Source organism: Rhinolophus sinicus, linkage group LG04 (assembly GCF_036562045.2).
Source record: "Rhinolophus sinicus isolate RSC01 linkage group LG04, ASM3656204v1, whole genome shotgun sequence".
In the NCBI taxonomy this organism is placed as follows: Eukaryota; Metazoa; Chordata; class Mammalia; order Chiroptera; family Rhinolophidae; genus Rhinolophus; species Rhinolophus sinicus.
The window spans coordinates 160,618,306-160,637,254 of record NC_133754.1 but is presented as its reverse complement, the minus strand read 5'-3'; the positions used below and the strand labels follow the sequence as shown (position 1 = coordinate 160,637,254).

Here is an 18,949-nt window from a genome sequence, read left to right as displayed (position 1 = left end):
AATTATAGTATAACCCAGCAATTCTCCTACCTGTGCGTATATATATAAAAAAAAAAAAATTAAAAATAGGTATTCAAACAAAAACTAGCAGGAAATATTCATAGCAACACTATTCACAATAGCCAGAGTGGAAACAATTCAGATGGCCATCAGGATGAACAGATAAACAAGATGTGGTACATCCACACAATGGAACGTTATTTAGCCACAAAAATAATGAAGTACTGATCTGTGCTACAACATGGGTGGTTTTGAAAACATTATGCTAAGTGAAAGGGGCCAGGCACAGAAGACCCCATATTATATGATTCTCCTTTTCTGAAATGTACAGAATAAGAAAATACATAGGTACAGAAAGCCAGGGATTGGGGAAATGGGGAGTCACTGCTTAATGGGGAGGGGATTTAGAGGATTTCATTTTGGGGTGATGAAAATGGTCTAGAATTAGATAAGGTGATGGTTGTACAACACTGTGGAAGTACTTACTATCACTGAATTGTACACTTCAAAATGGTTAAAATGGCAAGATTCATGTTATATGTATCTTACCATAAAGAAGAAGGAAAAGGGGAGCCCATGACCTAGCCTTCAGTGTGAAAGGTATGTAACCACCCCTGGGTCTTCCTCTTCCTCTCCTTTCCCTCCCCCCCACACAAACGCACACTTTTTTGTCCCCTTCTTCAGAGGGGTCTAGATGGATCGAGCGTCTGGAGCCAGAGCCCCACTCAGAAAACGCTTCACGAATGAAGTGGGGCCACCTCATTCTGGGGGGAGGGCGTGCCCCTGTGGAAGGTGGGCACCTTCTCTGAGGCACCAGGAAGCTTCGTGGGCTCCGCCATCTTGCTGCTTCTCTGGCTCTCATTTCCTGTCTCCACAGGCTGTGGAGCTTCTGCACTTCACTTGCGTGCAGCTCTTTTAGCAAAATAATTGTCTCCACTTCATCACAATCAAAAGCACTCCCTTTGAGTTGGCAGGTGAGTTTTCAGAAGAGCTGCTGTGTTGGCATGTACACCTGCTGCCCGGACTTCAGCTGTTGCTGCCTCCGCGGGTCCCCAGCCCTGTGGACTCCCGCTTACCTGCCTCTGCTACGAGCCTCCCTCTGCCCAGTCCCATTTGTCCCCTTCTCTGCCGCGGGTCCACCTGGAAGCCGGTGCCTGAACCTCATGCTGCAGCTAGTCTCCACTCAGCCTGCTCCCGGGAACCCAGCCTGTGAGCAGGGGCTCTGTAAGTGGTGAGGTTGTGCATGTGGGGAGGAGAACTTCAGCCATAAAGAAGGTTCTGGAACTGGAGGCTGTGCACCAATGCCGTTGCAGCTTCTGTCAGTTGGCTTCATCGGTGAGGCAGCATCAGGGCAAACTGATTTTACAAACTGCTCACGAGGGCTAGTGGTCAAGAGCCTGAGTCAGATGGAATCCTCTGAGGGAACGTCCGTCAGGCCACCTAGGGCTGCAGGCTCTCAGGAGGCCATGTGGTGGTGACAGCTTCCCCAGGTAAGTGGACCTGTTTCCCCCTTGTTGGAACAAGCATTGACACACTGTGGGGACAGAACCCCAGAAAGTAGTTTACAGGCTCTCGGCCTCATGTGGAGGGGTGCTGGCTCGGGTAGTGGATGGCCGTCGGCTGTGGCTGATTGGCCGTGGGCTGTGGCCGGTTAGCCGATTGGCCGCTGGTATAACTGCTGCGGCTACGGAGGAGAGCCGAGGAACAGAGTCGAGGAGAGTGGAGGAGAGTCGGTCGGTTGGCGGAAAGGCGGACGGCAGGTTGCGCGTCCGGTGGGCCCAGCCTCCAGTGAGACCATAGTGGTATGACTCCCCTACCTATGGCTCTGTGGGTGTTCCTTTTTGGCCTCACCATATCCTGCATTCGTGTGTGGGGAGCGGGAGCAGAGACCCCGCAGGCCACCCCGCCTGAAAAATGGCGCAGCGAGCAGGGTCTCCCGCACGGCACACACTCATTCAGTAGATGCTGATGGAGCACCATCATAGGTGCTGGGGATGCACCCGGGAGCCACGCGAAGTCCCTGCCTTTGCGGAGCTATGACCCAGTGGGAAATGACAACAGAAGAGCTCACAGGGCAGTGTGAGCATTGGCTGAGATAATGCAGGGCAAGAGCTCAACACAATGCCTGGCATAGCGTAGGTGCTCATGGGGCATAGCTGCTTTTTTCTTTTTTTTTTTTCAATTACTGTTAACGTTCAATATCATATTAGTTTCAGGTGTACAGCCTGCTGGGTAGACATTTTAATAGCTCATTTTCTCTCCCCACTCCTTGGGGGTGAGGACCACATGAGTTCTTTGTCACCAGTTATAGTGCAGGGAACACTGTGCTCTGCCGGGGTGCAACTCCCTGCAGCTGCAATAATGACCCTAAGCTGGTAGCAGTCAGAGGAGCTGGGTGATGGACGTGAGCACGGGGCAGGCAGGAATGCACCCGACCAAATGAATTGCAAGAATGAACAGGAAATACTTGTTTATTGAATAGCAGTGAACTTAACACACACGTAATTCAGTTTATGACCCACAATTGTATAAGGAAGAATACAGAGCAAAGACAGAATTGGACAAAAAAGCACAAGGTTCAGACTGTATTCTTTAGACCTGTGTAATAGCTCTGTTTTGATCTACTTGCTGGCATGTGCTTGACCAGAGATCGCTTAGCATTCCTGGGTCGTATTGACTATTTTAATTTGAAAAGTTTATTTTTAAAGAATTGCAGAAGTCATTATCAATGCATATATTTTGATGTAACAGGATGATAGTTTCACGTCCTCTCTTGAGAGCCCCAGGATCAGGCATAGCTTTCACTAGAGCCCTGTGGGGGTTCCAGGATGCACAGACTGGAGCTGGAGGCCCAAGGAACCCTCCTGACAGAAACTTCCCACCTGGAAAATCTCTCCAATTGGGCTCCTGCTGACATTTCCAGCGGGCTCTCCAAGCTTCTTGAGCTTTGGACAGCTTGTAAGTGGAGGCCTGGGGGAATGGCACTCTGCATGATTGATCGTCATTAACACTTGAATGGTGCTTTCCTGGCTACAGCCTTGGTACTCAAAGTGTAGTCTTCACCAGCAGCTTTGGCACCCCTGGACACTTGTAACACATGCAGGCATGCCTATGTTACTGAGCCCGAATCCGCATCTCCCCAACGTCCCCAAGGTATGCGTGTGCATGCTGCATTGTGAGCAAAGGTGCTGTCCAGGCTCCTGCCGTGCCTTCATCTCGTCAGTCACAACATCCTATGAGTACCATGATCCTGTCACCTCTTACACGGAGAGGGAAACAGGCTGCAACCAACAAAATGGCCTGCCCAAGGTCACAGGATTGTTAAAGTGACCCAGGCTTCTCATCCTTCCTTCAGACCCAGTGAGCACTTACTGTGGTTTTACGTATATACTAATTTAATTCTCTCATGCATCTGGAAGTGCCATTATCACCACCCATTTTACAGATGAGGAAAGTGAGGCAAAGAAGTTAAGTAACCTGCCTAAAGATGTCACAGCTTGATCTTTAGACTCAAAGCATGTATGGAATTGACCACATAGGAATCGTAAGCAAGTAGATGGTCTGCAGAGCAGGGCGTTCATAATCATCCTGGCATAGTGGACCCCACACCATAAAACCTGGGTTGGGTCCTGTTGACGTCACTGAAGGGTAAGAGGGCAGATCACCTCACCTCTGAAGCTTTGGTTTTTCCATTTGAAAAATGGAGGGTGTAGCAAATGCTATCTGGCAAGGCTGTGGTGATAGAGTGAATGAGGGAATAAATGCTGCAGTGTGTTGTAAACTGTAAAGTGCTGTGCACATGCTAGTTAGTGGGTTTATTCTCCAGGGACCTTGGCACATTGGTGGAAGAGGAAGAAGCTCAGAGAACAGGGAAGTTGCAGTAGGTGGAACTTCGGGGTTGTCATGGGAACCAAAGCTCTGAGGCTGATCAAGGCAGGAAATACCATCTGGTTTTAAACATCAAAAAGCCTCGACTCACACTGGACTTATTTCTGTAAACAGCAGAATTCACATCATCCTGTAGCAGCAATGTCAGCCAGAGCAATCTGGAGATTGTCTTTCCCTTGATTTCGCTGGTCAGATCTGGACAAAGCACCTCAGGTATTCCTTATTCACCAGCTGTCACTTCCAGAGAAACGTGGACAGGTCACTTAGTAAATCTGAGTTTAAATGGAAAGAAAACATGGCTAGGAGACACCCTCACATCCCCTCCCTGACTTTGCGAGCACGAAGGGAAGGCTGGAAAAGGTGCCCGGGGATGGCAAGGGGAAGGCCTGGGACCCCAGTCAGAGCTGACACTGGCAGGGCATTTGGAGAACATCTTCACGTCTTTCCTCCAAATTCTGGGTGATAAAACAGCCGAGAATGGGATGGCGCCTGCCCAAGGTCACACAGCAAAGCAGTGACAACACTGAAACTTGCACCTGAAGTCCCCCAACTCTGAAGTCGCTGTTTCTCCACTTCACCAATCACACCTTCCTTTGATATTCGTCCCATCATCATAGTGTTGCTCCCTGGGAAACATAAGGCTTGGGATTTCTCTGGTTCCCCCTGGGCTCTGTGAGATGAGAAGCAGAACATTTCTCGAGTCCTACACCTCCTAGGGATTCATCACAGGAAGCCATCATTTCTTTGTTGTTTCTGTGGGAGAAACAGGATTTCTGTAAATCACATGAGCCCAAATGAATCAAGGTGAAATGGTAAAAACAAGAGGGCTATGCCTTTGAGTTTTCAAAGGCTAGAGGAATATCCCAGTTTCATTGCAGCCCCCAAATCCAGCAGAGGTCTCCTGGTGATGAGAACGGCCACCACGGGGGCTGCTGGGAATCATTTGAGTAGAGAGCACCCCTGGGAATCTAGGCCTAGGGTGGCCGCTACCTTGCTGTGCAACCTGGCTTGCCCTCTCTGTGCCCATTTTCGTACACCATCAGGCAGGTTTGACGTGGCCTTCCAGCTCTGACATTCTGTGACTTGATGACCATCTTCTAAGAAAGGAAAGGAGCGCCATTCTTACTAGGGACACCCTGATGCCTTGTTCATCAGCTGACATATACCTGAGCTGAGAGACACCAGCACCGGCCTTTCAGCTCCTTGCTGGCTGGGTCCTGGGAGTTTCCTGTGAGACAGGGCTTGGAGGGAAACAGTCTCTGTCAAGTGTCATGGGCAGGGGCATGTGAGACCACTGACTCCAGTCACAGCTTCAGCACCCTTAGCTTAAGCTGACAGGTAGCCACCAAGTGTAGCAATGACAAAGACATATCCAGTTCACCCCACCATGCCCTCGGACACCCAGCCTCTGTCCTGAAGTTCCTTGATCCTGTGTCCACTGACTGGTTCGGAGATGGCTTCATCTCCTGGGAATGGAGAAGGCAGCTGAGGAGCTGGAAAATCTCCTGGCCCTACAGAGCCCCACTTCTGGGGCACGGCTCTGGCTGTTTCTGGGTCCCCTTGTTTGATGGGATGCTGCACCTCCTGGGACTCTCACTCACCCTCGGAGTAGGTGACGTCCTCCCATCCCTTTTCCACTTGCTCAGAGCCATAAGAACTACGTCATAGCTATCTCAAGGAGCCCCTAAATCTCAGCAGCCAGGTCTGGGGATCCCAGGGGCTGTCAGGACGGCACAGTGCCTGAGCTGTGGGGAGGGAAGTTCTGGACAGCACCCTCTGCAGTTTGTTTCCAACCCGGTTCCCAGGGCAGGGAAATGGGGACTGTGGCTCTTCACATTTCCCAGGAGTTAGTGTTTCAGTCTGAAAGAACTTGAGAAAAACCCAATAGAAGCCCTAAAGTTCCCACACCAGATAGCTCCATGTTTCCAGTCCAGCTGAGGACAGAGGCATAGCAATTGTAGCTATTTGAGCCTGGGAACTGACTTAATCTCTCTGAAGTTCTGAATCTCTCAGTCTTCCCATCTGTAAATTGGGGATAATAAATTTATCTTCCTATGGTGGTTGTAAGAATTAAATTAAAAATAAATAACCCGGTACCTAGCACAAAGTAGGTACTTTAAAACATCTAGAACATTTGAAAAGCACTTCCATTTCCACTCTGATTGAAGCTTCTTAGGAAAGGTGTACATGATAAATCTCATTTTCCAGGACAGGGTGAAACTGTAGCTCTAAGAAACTTGGTGACTTATGAAAAATGACAACTCAGCTGCATGTTAGACAAGGGTCTGTCTAACATCTGAGTCCAGAGCTCTTTCTGTCTCTCCACAACCGTGAAATGTATCACTTTGTGAACTCTTTAAAGAAATTATGGGAATGAAAATGAACTTGACACATGCATGTTTCTTTGAGACGTGTCACCTGAGGAAAGTGAGAACTGAGAAATGCCAACTTTCAACTTTTTATTTACTTCCTCTTCTTGCCATTGCCTGAAAGGACCTGGTTTGGGAACCAATTTTGTTACGTGCATCTTTCCTTCATATTCGGCCTTATTATTCCCAACTGTGCTGGTGTTTGCGAAGACAGTGTCTAGCGTGTTCTCTGGGAAGTTAACACCCCGAAAACAAAGGCTTCTTTGGTGGTGAACACTCAGTCGACGGAACAGAGCAGAGAACATCTCCCTGAGACAAAAGCTGAAAATTGGGCCACATAGGAAATCTGGAGAAAAGACCAAGTTTCTTCCTGTCTCTCTACAGTTATAGGCTAATAGAACTGAAATACAGGAAACCAAGAGCTAGTAAGTGGGGACATACTTCTTAGTAAGATGCAAAAAGCCCTAGGGCTAATACTAATAGTAATGGATTTGCCTACAGGTAAGTTGAAGGTCATCTTTTTACTGAAGGTCACAAATTTAACGAGAGGAAGAAGATGTTTGAAATATCTAAATCTGACAATGAATTTATATGGGATTAATAGCTAGATTCTATAAGAAATAATCTGCAAATCAAGAAGAAGCAGTTTCAGAAAAGCAAAGACTTGAATGGTTGACAAGTATATGAAGCGATGCTCAGCCTCACCAGTAATTGAGAGAAATGCAAATTACAACAGCCAGATTCATTTTTATACCCATCAATCACAACAATTAGAAAGTTTGATAATGCTAAGTATTGGCAACATGTGCACCAGGTTACACAGGCACAGCCAGCTGGAGAGCAGTCTGGCAGGTGTTCGGGACGGGTATGTGCCTGCTGAGGTGCCAGCCTGAGGCTTGTGTGCTCTGAGGTCCATTTCTTGCCCTTCACCTGCTGTGCTCTGCATCATGGGGTTCTTATCAGATGACTTCCCCTGGAAGGAACCAACAGGAAGTTGGAGGAAGGGGAAGTCAGGGTATTTCTTTTCCTCCCTCTCAGCCTCAGGTGGCACCTCCTCCAGGAGCTCAGCTTTTGCTGGACAGGTCAGTTATGATTCCAGCTTTATTCAGTGACCTCTCCTCGCGCTGGCCCTTCCACTGGAGAAGGTAGCCGTTTATTGCTGTTGCTCGCCATCCCCATGGAGCTCCTCGGCCTTTCATTCCCCGAGTAACCAGTTCCCTGCATTCAAAGCAGCTCTTTAAAATACTTCCATAGTTCCAGTTTCCTGGTCAGGCTGATTCTCATCCCTGGGATCCAGCAGTCCTAGGTACCTACCTTAGAGCGACTCGCCTACAGGTGCCTCAGGAGGGCTGTGCATGGCTAGCTACAGAGCGGTGTTGGTGAAAATGCAGCGGTGGAGCAGGCATGGGCACCCATCGCCAGGAACGGCTATTTTACAGGGATAGACAGGATATGACATGACCAGGCACACTGCGGGAGTGACCATGTCGGAGGCTGAGGAAGGAAGGGGGATTCGGGATGAAGGAAAAACAAAAACGAGAAGGGTGCTAATTTGAATGAATGGATGATAAATGTGTCTTGAACTGAGGATGTGGTTAACTCAACCTCTGCAAATGAGGTTTAAAAGATGTATAGTATGTCCTAAAAGGATGAGTGGGAAAAGAATGTGACAGGCCAGGCAGAGGGGATAACCTATGAAAAGGAGCAGAGGCCTGGAAATGGCTCATCCAGGGATGAGGCAGGAGTGCTGTGTGGCGGGGGCCTGGGTCTGTGGTCAGTGCCGTGCCTGGTGGCATCACAGGGTGTCAGCTGCAGCTGAGAGATAGTCAAGGTTTGTCCAGGCTCTCATAGTATAGATGGGGAAGCAGGTCCAGAGGGTCAGAGTCCGGTCCAAGGTCACGGCATGGTAATACTGGTGCAGAGCCAAGGTTTCCAAGCCCCTATTTGCGGAATTTCCTCTTCTTTTCTCTCCACTGTGTCCTTCACTCCGTGTGGGACAACGTACTGGCTCTGAGGACACAGCCCCTGCCCTCAAGGGTCTCCATACATGGGAGGGGAAGGGACACAGGGTCAAATAGCCCTGTTGTGTGGCATGGTGGTCTGTATCACTGGTTGTCCCAATGAACTGTGTCTCCCAGTATCCGTGATGTTTTGATGTCCTCTCCCCTTGAATCTGGGCTGGGTCTGTGACTTGCTTTTCAACAGAACATGATGAAGGTGACACTGTGCCAGTTCTGGGCCTAAATCTTAAGGCGTGGGTTTTGCTTTTGCTTCTCAGAGCCCTGAGCTGCCCTATAAAAACTATGGCTACCCTGCTGGAGAGACCACATGGAGAGCCCAGGTGCAGAGGCCACATGGAAAGGGAGCAGTTCCAAGCCTGACTGGAGACATAGAGAATTCCAAATATCCCAGCCTCCTCAGCTGAAGCCCAAGCTCTGGCCAACTGGATGCAGTCATGTGAGTGACCACCAGCAAGACCAGCAGAAGAACTGCCCACCTGAGCCCAGCCCAGATAACAGTCATAAGCAAACAAAGGGGCTGCTACTTTGAGCCCCAGAATCTATGCCAGCAACAGATTCAAAACGTGGTATCGAGTGCAGAGTGAAATAAAATGGAAAAGGACAGAGAACATGGAGGGCCTGAGGAGTGAGAATGAATCTGACCCCAAGGATCTGAGAGCTGAGCAGAGACTAGGAGAAATGATAGAAGGTGAAGAAGATGAGTCTTGGGCATCAGCAGATCCCTTTCTGAGGACCTACTACGTGCCAGGCCCTGGGCGGGGGCTGAGAAGGAGACAAAGGACAGACACAGCCTGGTGGAGAGGCAGCCCTGAGCATCACAATGATGGTGTGAGGTTGGATGTGCTCCGTGGTCAGAGCGTTCAGAAGACAGAGGGGTCATCTCCTCGGAGGGAAGCCTTCACGGAGAAGATGGAATTTAATTTGGGCCCTGAAAACAGGGGAAAACTTTCCAAGTGGAGGGTTTCACGTGCACAAAGGCACAGAGTCGGGGTGTTTGCTGTTAGGGAGCCTAAAGTGGCCAGTACGAAAGCAGATCAGATCACCTCAATGAGAGATGGCAGTCCTGCTCTGTCTTGGTAAATCCCCCAAACACATGTATGCAAAGATATGTTAAAATCAAAGCAAGCCCTAGTAACACTCTGGTTAAGTGAGTTAGGGAGAAAATGAACTCAAAGTGAGTGAGATTTCGCCCAAAGTGTTTCACGTTATCATCATGGATTGGGAAACAAATGCCTAAGAATAGACACACCGTTAAATTTTCACTGATCATAATGTCATTTTCATGAACATTAAAAATGTAGACTTCTGGCTAGAAACAATTTTTTAAAAAAGTTATTTGGAAGGGTGTGGCATCTCTTTTCACAGCCCTTTGATATTCTGCCAATCATTTAGGGCAGGTGGATTGGTTAGGGTACCATAGTAGGAAGTAGGGTATCAGGTAATAGGGTAGAAGGCCCTGGGGGTTTTCAGACCCAGGTTAGAATCCCAGCTTTGCCCCTTTTCTAGTTATAAAGTGCAAAGCACAGGATCGGGCACATGGTAAATGCTCGGTACTTTTTAAATTAAAATTGCTCACGATCAACAATCATCCCCTTTTAAAAAGAGGAAACTGAAGCCAAGGGGCTTACCAAGTGCCAGCCTGTTGGGAACAGTATGCAGTTCTCGTCTCTCCTTCTCTCCTTTTGCACCCCACCTCCCTTCCCTGTCCCGAGAGATTGTGCTATCATGTGCCAGGGATGCTGAAATGAAGAAGATTGGATTCCAGGGCCTAGGACTCCCTTCCGGGTTGTTTCTGGAGGACTTGCAGGGTGACAATAACTCCAATGACCCCCTTGCAGACTCATACCAGCATAAGATGATGTCCAGAGAAGAACATGGAAGCCACAGGGGACCTTGCCAAAAGATATGGCAAAGAAACAACATGAAGCATCTGGTACCCACTTTTAACAAAGAGAACAAAAACAATATGAGAAGCTAGGAAATCAGTAATTCGCTTAACCTTGAAGTTGTGGTGTGGTGGGAAAGACCAGTTGGCCCTGAAGTCCACATGTATAGCCCAAAGTTTGTCACTTTTCCTGTGCTGTCTTGGTCAAATCACTCAATCTTGTTAAGACCCAATTTTCTCTTCTATAAAATGAGCATAAGAATGCATCACAGAATAATTGGTGAGATAATATATGCAAATGGCATTACACACTAGATTATATTGAATAGATAGTCAGGGGGTACAATCCCTGAAGCTGTGCGTCTGTGTCTTCCTCTGCAGAGAGATCTGTAGCTCCCTCAGATTCTCTAAAGGGTCCCTAACTCCCTCCACATAAGTTTATTTTTTAGACATAAGGGTTTTATTTGGTTTCTATTATAAGATTAAATCTAATATTGGAAAAAAATCAGAGCACAGATAAAAAGAAAATTGAAAAGGAAAAGCAATAGTAAACAATAGAAACCAAAATGTAGTAGTTGTTTTTTTTTTTTTTTTAAATCATTTTGTTGTTTTGTTGTTGTTGGACTTTTTTTAATGAACTGAGTCATCCTCTGGCTAAACTTCTCAAAATGAAAATATAGGAGGGAGAATAATAAAAGCAAAGGCAATAAGAAAACAGCAAAGTGATAAAAGAAACATTCTTTTCTTTAATAAAAGGAATACATGTTCATGGAAGAAAATTCAAACAGTACAGAAGGAGATAAAATAAAAAATAGATCTGTTTTTCCCCCTCTATTACCTTTCACCCCTGGTCCTATTAGCCAGAGGTCACTGCTCTTGTCAGCAAGAAACTTTTTATTTGTTGTTTTCCCATTGTGAGTGATTGTATCTGTCTTTTAAAGGAGAAGATGGAATTTAGAGAATTCCCAGAGGCATCTAATTTGCTAAAAGATAATGAACATTGTATAAAAGAATTAAGTGCTTTCCTGGATCCTGACAAAATAAAGATATCAATCAAAGAAACTCCCCAAAGGAAGTCCAGATGGCCATGCAGTTGAACTTTATCATGCTCACCGGCCGGCAGTCTCCATGCCCTTGAAATACCCAGGAAAACCATCCAGTGGAAAGCAACACCTGATACCTATCGTGAATTCTTTATCTAACGGACCGAAAACTGGAGAAAATCCTGTAAAATCGTTACCTTGTTCAGGTTCCCTTTTGAACACAGGAGCAAACCTCCATCGAAACTAATCCTTTAAACATAGATACAGATTCATCCAACGTCGGAGGGTCTCCCGCCCACTTGTGCAGGTGGCTGTAATATCAGGACAAGTCAGTATCACTGATCACAGAAAGTGGATCATCCTATAGCATTTGACAACGTATGTTATATTTCCCAACTTTAGAAGTGGGTGAAAAACAATAGAAGGTGCTGGGTTTTACTAAAATCACCTATGAAATTTGAATGGCTGGACTATTACGACATTGGCAGAGTAATTAAAATATCACCAAAGTCAGATGCCAGTCTGTGTGTGTCCTTTGTTATTTAATATAATATACAACTTGGTTGGGGTGGGGAGCAGAGGGAATAACTGATTTCATTAGGAAAAAACAAATGAAAAGACACTGTTGTCATTCAAAGAGGGAGGCTTGGAACAAGATTGGCGGGATAGGATGTACTGCTTCCTAGCCCAGTGTGCTCCTGAACACCAGGCCATAAATCAGATCCTTGAAAAGCAAATCCTATTTACCCTCTAGGAGGGATGTTATCATTGAAACTTGCTTTGCTGATCAAGGATTCAGCATTAAATTATTCCTATATAACACCTCCTTCCCCCTGCCCCTCTCCCCCGGCAAGCTATACCAGCCACAGGGAATAGAGACCTCTGTGGCTGATTCTAGCCCTCCCCCACAGTCACCTGGCCCTCAGTACCCCACCCCCCCAAACAGTAATCCTCTTCCCCTTGTGAGGAACCTCATGAAGAGCCACACTGAGACGACAGCCCCTGGCCACCTTCTCTCCCCACAGTAGAAACACGTGCAGGTGTCCAGGTAATAATGAATAATGCATACCTATTTATTCAACAAACATATTGAGCGCTTTGGGTGTGCTTATGGTCTCACACATGGAAAGAGACGCAGAAATGTAAATGAACTATACAGTGTAGTGTGGTGCCTGAGAGTCATTCTAGAAGGCGCTGAGATAAAAAATGAACTAGTGTATTTCATCAAATCTAAGACACCATTATTTTGTGTATCACCAAGAAAGAAAAAAAAAAATACTGTCAATTATAAGATGCTATCACTGGCAAGGTGCACCCGGATTCCAGAGATGAATAAAAATGTGTGCCTTAGAATGGATGAAATGTGGTAATTAACTTTTAAAGAAGTGATAAGTGATATCTCTCAGCATGAGCCAAGCCTTACTATGGGAGCTGAGGAAAAGCAGCAATTGTTTTTTTTTCTGGAGTGGCTAGAGGAGGTATCACAGGAGGTGACATTTGATTTGGGTCCTGAAGGATTTTGCCAGTGAGAGAAAAAGTGGGAAGAACATTCCAGGTTGAAGGAATAGCATGAGCAAAGATATGGAGGCAGAAAAGGGCAGACATTTTTATGGGTCAGTGAATATCTTCTAGGTAGTTAGAATATAGAAGGTGTGGGGAAGGAGAGCTGGTTGCTGATGCTGGAAACATTGAAGTCAGATTGTAAATAGCCTATAATCCAGTCTTGGGAGTTTGTGCCCCATAGATAACAGCGAGCCATGGGATCTTTTGAGCTGTGGAGAGATTCGATTAGAATTAAACTATGGAAAGGTTAGTCTGGCAGGGAAGATGAAGCATAAGTTGGACAAGAGTAAGACTTGAGGCAGGGATATAAGTTAGACTGTTGCAACCAGCCAGGGTGGGGGTGCGGGGAGAGAAATCCAAGGGGATGCATGTAATGAAGTCAGACTGTAAAAGGCTAAGGCAACCATACTGCACTGAGAATAAAATATCTACAACCACATACCACAATATGGATGAATCTCGCAAACGTAATGTTGAATGAAAGAAGCCAGACACAAAAGAGGACTGTCGGTGATTCCATTGATATTAAAACCAAGAAAAGGCAAAAGCCAGTCTATGGTGTTAGTAGTCAGGATGGTAATTCCCCTGAGAGATGATGGTGACTGGCAGGGGATCCAATGGGGGCTTTTGGGTAATGTTCTGGATCTTGATGCTGTGTACATGGGTGTCTTCTCTTTACGAAAATTCACTGAGCTGTGCTCTTAAGACTTGTGCAGTTTTCTGTATATGTGTTATATAGTTCAGTGCAATCAGCCCCCTCTGCCCCAAACAATTAGGGCCATGGAGAGAAACGGGAAGTAGGAATCCAGCATGGAGGAATCTGCTGGAACATGCAGACCCTCAATCCCAGAATGAGCTGAGGCTTTGGGAGAATATCATGGACCAACCAAGGGGCTCTTGGAGCAAGCATGGATGGATGATGAAGAGAACGTCGAGCTTTCTCACCTGCAGGCCTGTGATGGAGACACAGTAGACATTTTAGTGGAGTGAGCATAATTAAGGGGGAGACACAGGTGAGAATGTCAGAGGGAGCCCAGATTCTTTCAGTGAGCCCGTCTCTAGGTCCATGAAGTACCTGTGAGGGCAAGGCAGGCAGGAAACTGGATGATTCAGGGCGAGCATCTAAGGACCTTTGGGACATGAGTGAAAGGAAGGCCTGGGGTGGCGGATGCAGCAGAGTTTTGCAATTCCAAGAGGCTAAAAGGGTGACTTCAGCAATAAAGGATTTGGGTGTTGATCCTCAGCAATATTTGGGAATAACATTATACAAATGACGTGTGATAACAGAGAAGAGAGGGGTGGTCCCTAGGAGTGGCTGTGGGCTCACCAAGAACCAGCCCAGCCACAGTCACCTGTATTTGTGGAGTAACTGGTCTACATGTCAGAGAAATGAAGGAGACAGGATGCATCAGGGTATCAGTAAGGGCTCCCACAGTATTGGGCTGCAGGATGGGGAAACTTGGGCTGCAGAAAGCAGACGTTGGGGGAATTTTCAGCAGGTTTAATCATAGGATGAGCACGGGCAGATGGCCCCCAGGATGGGCAGTCACCAAGCTCTGTCTTCTCCTGTTTAACATTTTGACCAATGCTTCAGATTAAGAAAGAAAATCAGATTGTCCAGTAAGCATGGCAGTGACAGAGAGAGATGGCGAATATGAGAGAAAACAGATCCTAGCTAGAAGATGCCCTCAACAGACTGGAAGACCAGGACATAATCACAAGTGGAATGCTTCAATCCTGTCCCTAGGCCCCCAAATGAAACCACCGATGAATAGGATGAGAGAGATCTGGCTTGCTGTTCATTTGAAACAGCACAACACCCCCACAGAAAACACACCTGGGGGTCTCAGAGAACCACAGCTTCCTATGACCCCTAGGTGTGGTGTGGCTGTTAGCAAGATGCAGGTAAACTCTGGACTACAAGGGCAGCAGGGACAGCTGTCCAGAGGCCCGAGCACAGAGGGCTGGCTCTGCTATTCTACGCGCTTCTCGGCCCATGGGGAGGATTTTGTGGTCAGTTCTGGGTACCACCTTTGAAGACAGCCATGGGCAATTTCAAGATTGGTGGCCAGGGAAGGTTGAAGAGTCTGGGGCCACTGCTCCTGAGGAAGAGAAGGCTTGGTTGTGGGTGGGAGTGAGGAAGTGCTTGGGAGCGGTCTGGTGAGGGGCCGCCATGGGTGATGGGAAACACTGTGGACTCCAGGAGCCGATTAGGGTCCAGAATGAATGCTGTGGGAAGGCTGATTTTGCTGGAGCCTAAGAAATAATGTAGAAAAAACCCCAGCAATCAAATAATGGAGTGGGAGCCTCAGGAGGCACAGAGCTGTCCATCTCTGGTGGTATTATCATGAGTTGCATGTTGAATAAGGGCCTGAAAACTAAGGGAGTTAATTGTATGTAAAGTGCTTGGACCAGTGCCTGGCACATGTGAGGGCTTCGATACATGTTAGCTGTTGTTGTGGTTATTTCACCCTCACAATAACCTTGTGAGGTCATTTATTTCCATTTCACAGATGTGGAAACTGAACCTCAGGAGGGTAAGTGACTTACCCAAAATTGCAGCACTAATAATTGGCAAGCCAATATTTGAACCCAGGACTACCTGACTCCGAAGGCAATGGTGAGTTGTTGAACCAGATTTTACAGGATGCTTCCCGGTCTAAGGCTATGTTCCTAAACTGTGCCTCTTGCCTGTATGTGATCCTCTTTGTAAAAGATCTGTTTTTGAAACCTCTAAATGAGAGGGGCTTTTTGCTGCGTTGCCAGTCTGTGTCCTTCTGGTGACCACTCAGTTATGAGCCAAATTTCCGGCCCTTGTCCTCGTGTATTTAGGACCTGTCCAGCCGACATGGAGCCACCCTGCCACTGTTCCCAAACCACACGAGGAGCATGGGTGGAAGAGGTGGCTCCAGGCTCTACTGGTCCAGCCTGGCTTGGCATGGACTCCTGAAGGGTTTAGTCACAGACTCTCTCCAAGCCAGATGCCCTCCCCTGATAACCTAGAAGGAGAGCCAGCACCATCTCTGACTCAGTGGGGAGCCCTGGCAAAATTGTTTGACCTCTTTCTGCTGTTGACCTTCAGCAGCATTCTTTACTTCTTTAAGGCTGTTTCCTCCTCAGTTACATAAGGGCATCTTCAAGGAGAGGCCTGTGGAGTAGAGGCCTGTGCAGGATTGAGGTCAGACAGACGGTTAGAGCCCTGTCACTGCCGCTGCCGAGTGTCATTAGACACATCATTTCATCCATCTGGACCTCAGTCTTGTAATTTGCAAAACTGGGATCCTAGCGTCTATTTTTCAGGCAGTCATGAAGATGAAGGTGATGCATACCAAGGTGTCTGGCACAGAGTAGGTAGGTGTTTAATAAATGGTAGCTATTATTATTACTCAAACTGTGTCACCAGATCACATTTCATGCCTGATACCCAATTTTGTGGTTTAAAAAGCATGCCTTGTGAAAAGGGAAAAGCAACTTAGATTCATTCAACTAATACTGTTTTGAGCCATCATTCATAACTTACCCATTAAAAAAAGAAACGAAAACAAGCAATGTGCTTTTGAAAAACCCCAACTGAGTTACTTGGTTGACAGAAACATTTCAATGTAAACACAAACAAGAAATACACAGGTGATGTTTGCAAAGATACCTTGTGATTTTTTTTTTGGGATTTTTTTTAATGGGAGTTTGAGAAGAGACAGTCCTGGGTAACAGGTCAGACTGGAGACAGGGTGTTGGAAACTGGACCCAGTCCTGGGAGGAGGCAGCTTCAGGAGGGCAGATCTGAGCAGCTGGTACCAGGCTGGCAAAGGGTGCCCAGCCCAATGTAGAAGGGGGACAGACACCAGGAGGAGGCCTGGTTAACCTCCCAGTGTCAGGAGCCTGCTCAGAGGGATGGGATATCCTTCTGGGAGGCAGCTAGTGGATCATGAAGCCCCAAAATCTCCAGAAAGGGAAAAGGTATCATCTCTCAACACAGCCCCAACCTCTGACCTGCAGTTTGGAAACTGGCTTTTGGTTCTTGTGTGTAGGGAGAGGACATGGGAAAAAGGATCGCTAAGGAGGCAGGGTTTTGGAAGAAGAAGAGAATTTAAGTCATGCAGACCTGGGCTGACATTCATCACTTTCTAGGAGTGTGACCATGTTGCTTTGTAAAGTCCCTACTATTTCTCTTGTAAGGTAGATGAACTCGTAAGGATCAGGGTTTACCCATAGCCCTGGGACTTGGCATGTGCCAACGCATTTTATTAAGAAGAAGAACAGTCATTAACCAAGCCATTTCTCACCACCTCCTCTGCCTGCACCTGGCTCTCTTCACCACACCTAGCTTATCATAATGACGTCCTAATTGGTTTCCCTGCTTCCACCCTCCCCATGTGCCAATGATTCTTCACTTGGCAGCCAGAGTGATCCTGTTAAAATATATTAGATCATGTCACTGCTCCATTCAGTACTTTCCAGTGGTTCCCAGTTTGTCACACTGCCTCGGTCCCACCTGATCCTGCCTGCCTTTGACCTTGGGTGCTACTGCCTTTCTCCTTGCTCACTGCACTCCAGCCACACAGGCTCCCTGACCATTCCTTGGACATGCCGGGCACATTCCTGTCAGAGCCTCTGCCCTTGCTGTTCCTCTACCTGGAACGTCATTTGCATGCCTTGTTTACTTACCTACCTCCTTTAGGCCTTTGGTGAAAAGTCACCTCCGTGTGTCCTTCTGTGACCCCCCCCCATTTCAAATTGAAGCCCCACCCTGTTAGTCTCAAACCTCTTTCCTGCTTTATTGTTCATAGCACTTTTCATAAGCTGACATACTAAAACATCCACTCCTTATTTCTATTTACTGTCTCTTTCTCCACTAGAATGTCAATTTTATGAAATCAGGATTTCAGTTTGGCTTGTTTACGCCTCTATCCTCAGTTCCTAGAACACTGCCCAGACACTGCGAAACATTGTTTGAAGGAATGAATGATTATTATAAAGTAGAAGGCTAGAATTCAGCTCTAGAGGAACACGGACTCAAGGCTGGTGACCAAGGGCAGGAATTCAGAACCAGGAAGCACGCCAGGGACCCAGTTGCTCAAACTGGAACACAGGCCAGGGTAGGATCTGGGAACCAGAGGGAGGCCCAGACATCAGAAGTGGGGCATGAGATCGGAGCTTGGCCCGAAGCCAGGCTGATGGAGAGTGAGTCTGCTGCTCTGTGGCTGGTCCCAGGCCACATGTCTTGGGGCCAGGTCACCCCATAAGTGGAGACAGAGGGCCTGAAAGGCAGGTTGCCAGGCAGGGCCTCAATCACTTAGTAAATGTCAAGCAAAGTTATCCCAGCTTTCAACTATTCCCAGATGTAGGTGTCAGCGGATACTCCATATTGGCACAGCTTACAAGGAAAACACAAATGACTAAGGGAAAAAAAAGAAAAAAAAGTGGAAATGCTCATTCAGAAACCTGAGCTGAGAGGCTGAGGAATGGCAGATGCCAGAAGCCTATGCCTAGAGGATGTCTGTGATGTCAAGTGCGACAACAGCTGATCGAGCATCTGGGGATTACATTGTCCTCTGGAGATATATTTTGGTGGAGACGTTCAGGTGAGCTCTGTCCAGGCAAACCCTCCAACTTGGGGCGGAGAAAACCCTAAGTGGAGCCAGCGACGAGGTGTCTGCAGAAGCCTAGAAAGAGGAATTGGGGCAGGGAGAATTTGGCCTGATTTCCCCAGAGCTGTCCAAGGTCCTCTCCAGGAGTTGGGCCCAGCCTCTCTTCTCCCTCGTGCTTCCCGAGAACCTAGCCGATGCTTCAGGGCTGTCCCTGACTCACTCCTGAAGAGAAAGTTTGTGGACATAGTCTGATCTAACTCCTTCAGCATATGCCTTAGGGAACCGAGGTTCAGAACAATCCAGAGTTAGGGCAGTGCCCCTCTTGACTGTTGGAGAAGCTGTTTCCCATCTTTGTTCTCACGGCACTTTGTAGAGAGCTTCTGCTGCGGCAGAGTTCCGGCCCACCCTGGGTAGCTCTGTGGACTTCCAAAAGCTGTAGAACCTGTCTGAGCCTCAGTGCCTGTAAAAGTGTGTATGGTAAACATAGTATTCAATTTAGAGCCCTGTTGTGAGAATTACGTTCATTCATTATAAGACATGGAGTGTTTTGTGAAGGGTAAACTCCCAACCTTGTTACAAGGTCGTCAACATC

At 47.2% G+C, this 18,949-nt stretch overlaps 1 long non-coding RNA gene across 1 annotated transcript; it reads left to right on the top strand.

Annotated features, from left to right (window-relative positions):
- The first annotated feature begins 49 nt into the window (after window positions 1-49).
- LOC141571157 (uncharacterized) lies at window positions 50-11,721 on the top strand. The gene is made up of 3 exons (XR_012495862.1): window positions 50-1,224; window positions 1,314-1,490; window positions 8,536-11,721. It is a non-coding gene; the product is annotated as an uncharacterized LOC141571157 (long non-coding RNA).
- The last annotated feature ends 7,228 nt before the right edge of the window (window positions 11,722-18,949 follow it).